The sequence below is a fragment of the Herpailurus yagouaroundi genome, unplaced genomic scaffold (genome assembly GCF_014898765.1).
Source record: "Herpailurus yagouaroundi ecotype Mexico unplaced genomic scaffold, PumYag 250, whole genome shotgun sequence".
Lineage (NCBI taxonomy): Eukaryota > Metazoa > Chordata > Mammalia > Carnivora > Felidae > Herpailurus > Herpailurus yagouaroundi.
This window is the reverse complement of record NW_024412467.1, coordinates 21,483,004-21,492,410: the sequence shown is the minus strand read 5'-3', so window position 1 is coordinate 21,492,410 and position 9,407 is coordinate 21,483,004. Positions and strand designations below refer to the sequence as shown.

The 9,407-nt window shown below is 43.0% G+C and overlaps 1 protein-coding gene across 3 annotated transcripts in view; it reads left to right on the top strand.

Moving 5' to 3' along the window:
• The first annotated feature begins 834 nt into the window (after window positions 1–834).
• The window catches only part of CDYL (chromodomain Y like), a 247,916-nt gene continuing 239,343 nt past the window's right edge, over window positions 835–9,407 (top strand). For all 3 annotated transcript variants that reach the window (XM_040460511.1, XM_040460507.1, XM_040460506.1), the window contains exon 1: window positions 835–965. The gene's annotated coding sequence lies outside the window, so the exon portion shown is untranslated. The remainder of the gene's footprint in view (window positions 966–9,407) is intronic.

The window sequence follows — 9,407 nt, the reverse complement described above, 5'->3', positions numbered from 1 at the left end:
TCATTTTTTCAGAGGAAGAGACAGAGCATGGGTGGGGGAGGGGTAAAGAGAAAGGGAGACACAGAATCTGAAGCAGGCTCCAGGTTCTGAGCTGTAAGCACAGAAGCACACAGGGCTTGAACTCACAAACTGCGAATTCATGACGTGAGCTGAAGTCGGATGCTTAACCAACTGAGCCACCCAGGCACCTCCCCTAACTTCATTCTTGAGTCCTAGATCCAAATTTTCAACTGCTGGCTGGAAAGCTACACCCAGTTGGCTCACAGGTGTTTTAAATTCCATCTGCTCAAAATTGAAAGATGATCCCTGCAAACCTATTCTTCTGCACTAACTCTTCTGTTCCTTGGTGAGAAAAATATATTGGACATAATGATATCCACATAGAGCACTATCATAGTATTATCACTGAATATCACCACCCCCTAGATTCAGCTTAAAATCTCCATCCTCCTTCACTGTTCCCAGTGCCCATTTTACTGGTTCTGAACTCAGGAGACTATTTATAAACACAAGTTCCAGGGCCCCATCCACAGGTTGGGAAAGCACTGCTCTGGATATAATAGTCTCTCAATTCAATCAGACCAAGGGAGTGGGGAAGCACATGGGACAGTCTCTATAAGACTGCTTTTACAGGGCTGTGCTTGTGATGGTCTCAGTTTCTCAAAGGATGTTACAAGAGGCCGTATGTCCAGTATAGTTAAAATTACTCTTGTACTCATTACTGTGGTGTGGTAAAGATGCTCATATTACATCACAGAGGGGCCTTTTATGAGGCAGAGTCCCTGCCCAATGAGGAAACAACCCCAGGAGAGGCAGACTAGAGGCCCAGCAGAGGGAAACATATGTTGGCTTCAGTGACCCACTCGTTCCTTGAGGACAACACCTATTTCTACCTAAGAGCAACCCCGGAGGGCTATGGACTTTAAACAATGTTCTGATCAGACTCATCTCAGGGGACAAAGCAGGTAGGGAAGGAAAGGAAGCAATGGGAGGGGAGAGGAAGTCACTCCCCATTCCTGCTTCAACCAAAACTTCCACTCACCTGCTGTACAGATGGAGCTGCCATGTTTTCAAACAAAAGATTCCATCTGAACAAAGGGTTCAGTAGCTTTAAAAGAGTTTTAAAACTACTATTGTAGGGAAGTAGAGACTGGCAAAATCGATTGGGGACAGACTGCAGAAAACCTTGAATTTTAAACCGAAGTGCTCAGATTTTCACTTCAGGCCAAAGGTGAACTCCCTGCAAGGTTCTGTGGAAGGAACAGAATGGTTAGAGCAATGTTTAAGAGACCCAGTGTTCAGGATGGAGACCAGAATTGGAAGATAAAATGTGGGCACCAAACACCAGGTATTTTATAAGGGACTGAATTGGAATTAAAAAAAAAAAAAAAAAAAAAAAAGAGCGAGAGAAATGAAAGAGACATTTCAAAAGGAGAAAATTCTGGACTTTATAACAACTAGCCATAGATTTGAGGATAAAAGAAAGGGAGAAGTCCAAAATTATGTCCAGATTTTAGATCAAATGACTAAAATGATTGTATCATTAACAGATACCAGCCATGCCTTAGACCATTTGGGCTACTATAACAGAATACCACAGACTGGGTAGGTTACACAGCAAACACATCTCACAGTTCTAAAGGCTGGGAAGTCTAAGATCAAGGCACCAACAGATTCAGTGTCTGGAGAGAGATCCCTTCCTAGATCATAGACAGCTGTCTTCTCACTGTGTCCTCACATGGCAGAAGGGGTGAGGAAGCTCTCTGGGGTCTCCTTCAGAAGGGCGCCAATCCCAGGGCAACTCAGTCGGGTGGCTCAGTCGGTTAAGTGTCCGACTTCGGCTCAGGTCATGATCTCACAGTGCGTGGGTTTGAGGCCTGCTTCAGGCTCTGTGCTGACAGCTCAGAGCCTGGCACCTGTTTTGGATTCTATGTCTCCCTCTCTCTCTGCCCCTCCCCCACTCGCACTCTGTCTCCCTCTGTCTCAAAAATAAATAAACATTAAAAAAAAAATTTAGAAGGACACCAATCCCTTTCATGAAGGCTCCACCCTTATTACCTAATCACATCCCAAAGGCCTCCCCTCCTAATACCATTGGGGGTTAGATTTCAAAATATAAATTTGGGGGGAACAAACATTCCATCCACAGCAAGCCAGATAGAGATACATGGAGAAAAGATGAGGCATCTTCTTTTAGATCTATGGAGTTGAATTGACAACAGGACACCATGGTCACCCCCTTACAGGCAGTCAATCTTAACTTCCATTGATTCACATCATCATTTCTATTTCATCACCAAGGACTATCTGCTGCTTAAGTCTTTGGTTTATTTCTGTTTCTAGTACATTGTGTAGCTCAAGCTACCATCACCTCTCACCTGAAATAGTCCCCAAAGTACTCTGGCCCTTACTAATCTTGTCTTTATACAGCAGTCATGTGATCTTTTCAAAATGAAAATCTGCCTCCCTGCTTTAAAAAATTTTCAATATCGTCCTAATGATCTTAGGGCCTCTGCCCTAAAAATTTATGCCAGCCAGATACCTTACCTATCTCTCCAGCCTCATCTTCTTAAGTGCTAGTTACATTTTAAGCAGTTCCATGCTCTGCCTTTTGTTCATAAGGATGAACTGTCTCCACCCACCCTGCAATCTCCAACTCCTAACCCTGCCAGGGTTAGCTTCCATTCTCCCTCACAATGTGCCATCAGTAATCTCTTCCTTGGGCCCTTCTCTGACCACCTTGCCTAGTTTAATTCCCCCAATCATGGGACCATGTACCTAAAGTCAAGACAAAACAGGGATATGCAGGCCTATTGAGAACAAAACAAGATATAAAGGATATTCTGATCCTTCTTTTAAGGTCTGGTGACAGTTAGGTGGCCAGCATAAGTCCTCTGTGTATTTTCCCCTCTGTGATGTGTATTTGCCCCATGAAGTTGACTGTCCAGGAAACATGAGCAAGAACACTGTGCAGCCCATTCTGCTGACCATTGTTACAGCGACCTAATCACACTAGAGGAATGATATCATGGTTTCCTGTTTATTCAACTCTGCCTGGCAGTTCCTAGTGTTATAAAAAAGAAGAAGAAGACAAAGACAAAGACGAAGAAGAAGAAGGAGAGGAAGGAGAGAAATAAGAGGAAGAAGAGGAAGAAGAAGAGGGAGAAGGAGGAAGCAGAGGAGGAGGAGGAGGAGGAGGGGAGGAGGAAGAATCAGCACCTGAGTCTAGGGATTTATATTAACAATGACATCTAGACTAGGAAGTTGCTGTGGTAGAAGATCCTGAAAGAAAGATTAAAGCCATGAACTATCCTACCAGCCCCAATGGAATACCTGTGGTTGAGAGCTCTGTACTCCATAGTAAACTGAAAACTCCTAATCTTTCCTAAAATGCTGCTACCAGTATAACCACTGAGTCAGCTAGAAGACAAGGAAGAGAGAGGTCACAGAAAGCCTTCTGAGAATTGTTCCTTAAGAGATGAGTCAGGGAAGTGAGGATGCATTTATCTATGTATGAAATACAAGGGCTCACTCAAAGTAGGCCTGAATCAGTGTTTGCTTATTGATGAATAAACAAACATTAACTAAAACCAAGCTCATCACCATCTCCTCTGAATCAAATTTTGCACCTGCTCTCCACACTCTGCCTTTCCACATTTTCCCAGGCTTCTAGGCCCAGTGGGTGCCACTTGAGACTCACCCTCCCAATGTATAGCCTTAATCATGCCACTGCCCCAAGCAAAGCCTGCCATGGCCCCCACTGCCTACACCAATGATTTGAAACTTTAGCTGTACATCAGAACCACCTTGAAAAGGGTGCAGAGACTATGCACTTGAAGATTCTGATGAGTAAAACAGAAAACGAACTATTACCTCTTACATCCTTATTATGTGCCAAGCATTATTTGTACGCTATACCCTTTTCATATTCTCCTGGAGATGTAGTCCTATCATGGTTGAAGATGAAAAAATAAGGTCCTGAGACAAAAGTAATTTGTCTAAGATCATATAGTTGGCAAATGGTGGAACTATAATTCGATGCCAACAAGTCTGTTGAATTTTTTATTGCACCATATGAGCTCTGGCCATCCAAATCCCTTATCTGGGCATTTGAGACCTTAAAAACTCTGACTTCTAAACTGGGTAAATTTCACTGCATAAAAATAATACCTTAATTTAAAAAGTTAATAATTGGGGCGCCTGGGTGGCGCAGTCGGTTAAGCATCCGACTTCAGCCAGGTCAAGATCTCGCGGTCTGTGAGTTCGAGCCCCGCGTCAGGCTCTGGGCTGATGGCTCAGAGCCTGGAGCCTGTTTCCGATTCTGTATCTCCCTCTCTCTCTGCCCCTCCCCCGTTCATGCTCTGTCTCTCTCTGTCCCAAAAATAAATAAACGTTGAAAAAAAATAAATAAAAAATAAAAAATAAAAAGTTAATAATTAATAAAGTTAATAATTATCTTCACAACACTTGTAATTTCACTTTTATGAGAGTAATCCTAATGGGTGTAAAGTGGTAACTCATTTGTTTTCAACTATTCTTGTTCATGAGCGTATTTATTTTTTCTTATCTTTTTTATTATTTATTTTTTTAACTTTTTTAACATTTATTCATTTTTGAGAGACAGAGAGAGACAGAGCGCGAGATGGGGAGGGGCAGAGAGAGAAGGAGACACAGAATCCAAAGCAGGCTCCCGGCTCTGAGCTGTCAGCACAGAACCCGATGTGGGGCTTGAACCCACAAACCACAAGATCATGACCTGAGCCGAAGTCAGGCACTTAACTGACTGAGCCACCCAGGCGTCCCTTTTATTTATTTATTTTTTTAATCATCAGCATATTTATTTAAAGCTATAACTTTGCCTTTAAGAATTGCTTTAGCTGTGTTACACAAATCCTATCATATAGTGTTTCATTTAGTTCTAACTATTTATTTTTTAAAACCAAGTGTCATTGGGGTGCCTGGGTGGCTCAGTCGGTTGGGCTGCCAACTTCGGCTCAGGTCATGATCTCGCGGTCCGTGAGTTCGAGCCCCGCGTCGGGCTCTGTGCTGACAGCTCAGAGCCTGGAGCCTGTTTCGGATTCTGTGTCTCCCTCTCTCTGACCTTCCCCCATTCATGCTCTGTCTGTCTCTCTCTCTCAAAAATAAATAAACGTTAAAAAAAATTAATAAAAAAAAATAAAACCAAGTGTCATTTAATCATATATCACCTAGTTTCTGGACGTGTGGGATTTTATTTTAGCTATCTCTTAAAAAATATTGATTACACAATTGCATTGTAGTTAGAGGACATTGTCTGAATGGGATTGATTCTTCAGAATTTATGGAATTCTGTTATAAATGTGCTACATATATTTAAAAAGAATATGTTTTCTGTTTATTTTGGGTATATGTATATTATTTAAATTGTATTTTCTGCTCATGAATATCATGCTCTTTTTATGTCTATTTGACCTACAGTTCTTAGAGATGCCCGTTAAAACATTTCCAACTATGGTTGTTAATTTGCATATATGTTTCTGTTTATTTTATCCAGTTCATAAGATTGTACTATTAGGTGCATGTAGACTTATAATAATTACATCACATTGATTATATCCATTGTTATTTAATTAAACATTTAAAACTATGAAATAATATACAAGCAAAAAGCTGATAAACTTTTATGCACCTTTGAAGAAATACTTCTACAATATTCCTATAACTGTGACTAAGGCCGAAAATAAAACATTGCCAACATTCAAAAATCAAAAGGTAACACAGAAAAAATCTAACCTTCCCCATCACGAAGCTACCTTTCTCACAAAGACTTCCATACACCACATGCTTCTTAAGGATCAGGCTGTTCGTGGCCATGCATTCATTCCGCCCTTCATTACACCTTTCCCTGCACTGTGACTCCCACTGGGCAACCCCTCCCTCCAGCCCCACCTTCTGATACTTCAAGCTGTCACTCAGTGGTGCCTCTGTGGAGAACTTTCTTCATTGTGTCTGCTAGAGGGACTCTAGCCCTCTCTTCTCCGTATATCTTCACACCATAAGAAAAAAAAAAAAAAAAAAAAAACCTTCATCCAGTTTCTGTATTCTCCTTGTAGTACAGTTATTTTCTTTGTTATCTACTAGACGTAAGCTCCTTGAAGGCAGGACCAGGGTCTTGCCAACTGAATTTCCCATAGCTTCTGATTCAGTATAAGGCATATGCTAAGTGCTCAATAAATATTTTGAAGAAATGAATGGAATCTGTCTTTAATTCCCTGTGGTTCATTAGCAAGGTACCTGGCAGTTTACCCTTTAAAATGTCTCTTTATCTTAATTTCTTCTCCATTTCAATTGCTACTATTTTATTTCAGGCCCTTATCACCTCATACCCAAATAACTGCAGAAAGAGAAGGAGAGAAAGAGAGAGAGAAAGGAGGGAGAAAAAGAAGAGAGGGAGACACAAGAAGGAACTATCCTTTGACTTTCTCCCCAGACCAAATAAATCAGAATTTCTAGAGAAGGAGCTGAGGTATTCATATTTCAATGTGCCACTAGGATTGAGAACCACTTCCTGTTTTGTCCCTCTTTATTTAATCAAATTTACCTCTAACCGTTTGATACCAGAAACAATTCTTTTAAAAATAGAAGTCTTGGGGCGCCTGGGTGGCGCAGTCGGTTAAGCGTCCGACTTCAGCCAGGTCACGATCTCGTGGTCTGTGAGTTCGAGCCCCGCGTTGGGCTCTGGGCTGATGGCTCGGATCCTGGAGCCTGTTTCCGATTCTGTGTCTCCCTCTCTCTCTGCCCCTCCCCCGTTCATGCTCTGTCTCTCTCTGTCCCAAAAATAAAATAAATAAATAAATAAATAAATAAATAAATAAATAAATAAAATAATAAAAACAGAAGTCTTGGGGCACCTGAGTGGCCCAGTAGTTTAAGTGTCCCACTCGATTTCAGTTCAGGTCACAATCTCATGGTTCATGGGATGGAGCCCTAGATCAGGCTCTGTGCTTACAGTGCAAAACCTGCTTGGGATTCTCTCTCCCTTTCTCTTTGCCCCTCCCCCCCACATGCGCTTGTACTGTCTCTCAAAAAAACATTCTTAAAAAAGAAAAAAAGGAAGAAATCTAATGGCTTTCAAGGCCTACATAACGGACTCTGTCTGCACACTATATTCAGCTCCTTCTTCCTACAGGCACCTCGGCTCCACTCCGCAGGTTCCCCTGCCTCTCTCCCCTCCTGTCCCTACATTCTAGTCACCCTTCAAGGCCCTTCTCATGTCTTGCCTCCTTCAAGAAGCATCCCAGCCTCAGTTCCTGTCCCTTTTCTAAATCCCTGTGGTTGACTTAAGCCTTGCAATTCCACACATAATCCCACACAGTGAATTTATCACCCCCGTGAGTCCATGTACTGGTCTTCCCAACAAGATACAAACTTCACAGGGGCAAGAACCATAGCTAAAGATCCTCTACCTTCCTCCCTACACCCAAGCCCCTAGTGTGAAGAAGAGATGGTGTGCTAATTGAATGCTTTCTCCAGAAAGGGCCCTTTAACCCAACCCTCTCCTGTTGCAGACAAGGAAATGACGAAGCAGGAAGGTAAACTGATTTACTGGAGGTCCCACACCTAGTGAATGTCAGAGCTCAAATAAAAGTTACTCAAGTCTACTGAGCCCCATAGCTGTTATTGTTGCTTAATCACGACTGTCTGTTTCCTTTTTCTCTCCTCCTGCATTCCCTCCTGCCCTGTGTCCTATCACACTGTAATCTCCTCAGTTTCTCCTCATGGAGAGCAAAAAACCTTCTTACTTCTCTGACTTTGCCTTACAAGCTACATCTTTCTCAGGGGTAGGTCATTTACCTGCTGTATTTGGTGGCAAGTCCAGAGAACAGCTCAGTACCACAGCGCTCTGGGTAATTTAGACCCTAGGGTTATTTTCTGAAAATCTTCCTTGATGATCATTTGTTGTGTGTATGTGACTTTGTCTTCTGGGTGGGTGGAGGAGGTATATATCTGTGCTGTCTGGTGAGGGGCTTCAACAGAGGCTATAGGAGGGCAGGCTATTACTGGCAGAGAAAATTAAAAAACAACAGTTAAGGGGCTCCTGGGTGGCTCAGTTGGCTGAATGTCCAACTTCTGCTCAGGTCATGATCTCATGGTTTGTGAGTTCAAGCCCCATGTTGGGCTCTCTGCTGTCAGCACAGAGCCTGGAGCCTACTTTGGATCCTCTGTCCCCCTCTCTCTCTGCCCCTCCCCCACTCATTCTCTCTCTCTCTCTCTCTCTCTCTCTCTCTCTCTCTCTCTCTCTTTCTCTCTCTCTCTAAAAAAAAAAAGGAAAGGGAAGGGAAGGGAAAGGAAGTGAAAGGAAAGGAAAAAGAAAAGAAAAGAAAAGAAAAAAGACAACAGTTAACTAGAAGTAGACCCTGCTGCCATCAAACTGAAGGATTTCAGGCTAGGAACATGTGGCAGCGAGAGAACCAGAATTCTGCACTCGAGCAATAAGAACTGTGTTATCCCAAGTCATTGGCAGACTTTGAAGTAATTTACATTCCTGGGGAGGGGAAGGAGGGTGGCAGAGATGCCAGAAATTCCTCTGAATTTCTTCCTGGGCAAGGCTGTTGGCAGGGTCTCAAGTGAAGGTAGAAATAGAGTAAGAAAGGAAATGAAGAAGACAGAGGGGGTTGGGTCCCCACAGGTGGCTGCCATCCCCATTCTCAGAAGTTGATGGCTTTGATTAGAGATCCAGGATGGTCGTGGGTGAGTAGCGCCGCCCTCCTGGTTGCAGCTGAAGGGCATTCATGACCAGGACAGCTGCTGAAGGTGCACTATGTCCTATCACAGTGGGATCCCCCAATCCAGGGAAAAAAGAGGCTTTACTTCCTTTATATACTCATTCATGCCTGGGACAACTCTGCTAGTCTCAGAGAGAGAGAGAGAGAGAGAGAGAGAGAGAGAGATTGGTAGAGCCAGAGGACTGTAGAGCTCAAAATGGCTCCTGTTGATGAGAAACTGGATGAGAGAAGAAAGAAAAGCATTCACCACTCATTCACTACAGATATCCAGGACCTGAAAACTAGGGGTGAGAGGTTCTTTCTAGTCTTAGCTCTGTCTCTTACTAGGTATGTGACCCTGGGCAACTCTGTTAGTGTGGAGGTGGTTCATCATTTCTGTATTTATCACATGAAGACATCTAGTGAAATGGCCCCTGGAGATGGGGCTGATGATTCTCTAACTTTAAGCCCCCATTTTATAGTCAGGAAGCGAGGGCAAGGATCACACAGCAAGTTAGGGACAGAGCAGGGCTGGAACTGCCTCCCCAAATCTAGTGCTTCTCTGCCTATCAGACACTTCCATTCCTTACATACATGATCCCCAGCTGCTTTGATAGGAGTAGCAAGAGAAGGTTCCTTGATCAGTAAAGCTGGGGGAAAGCT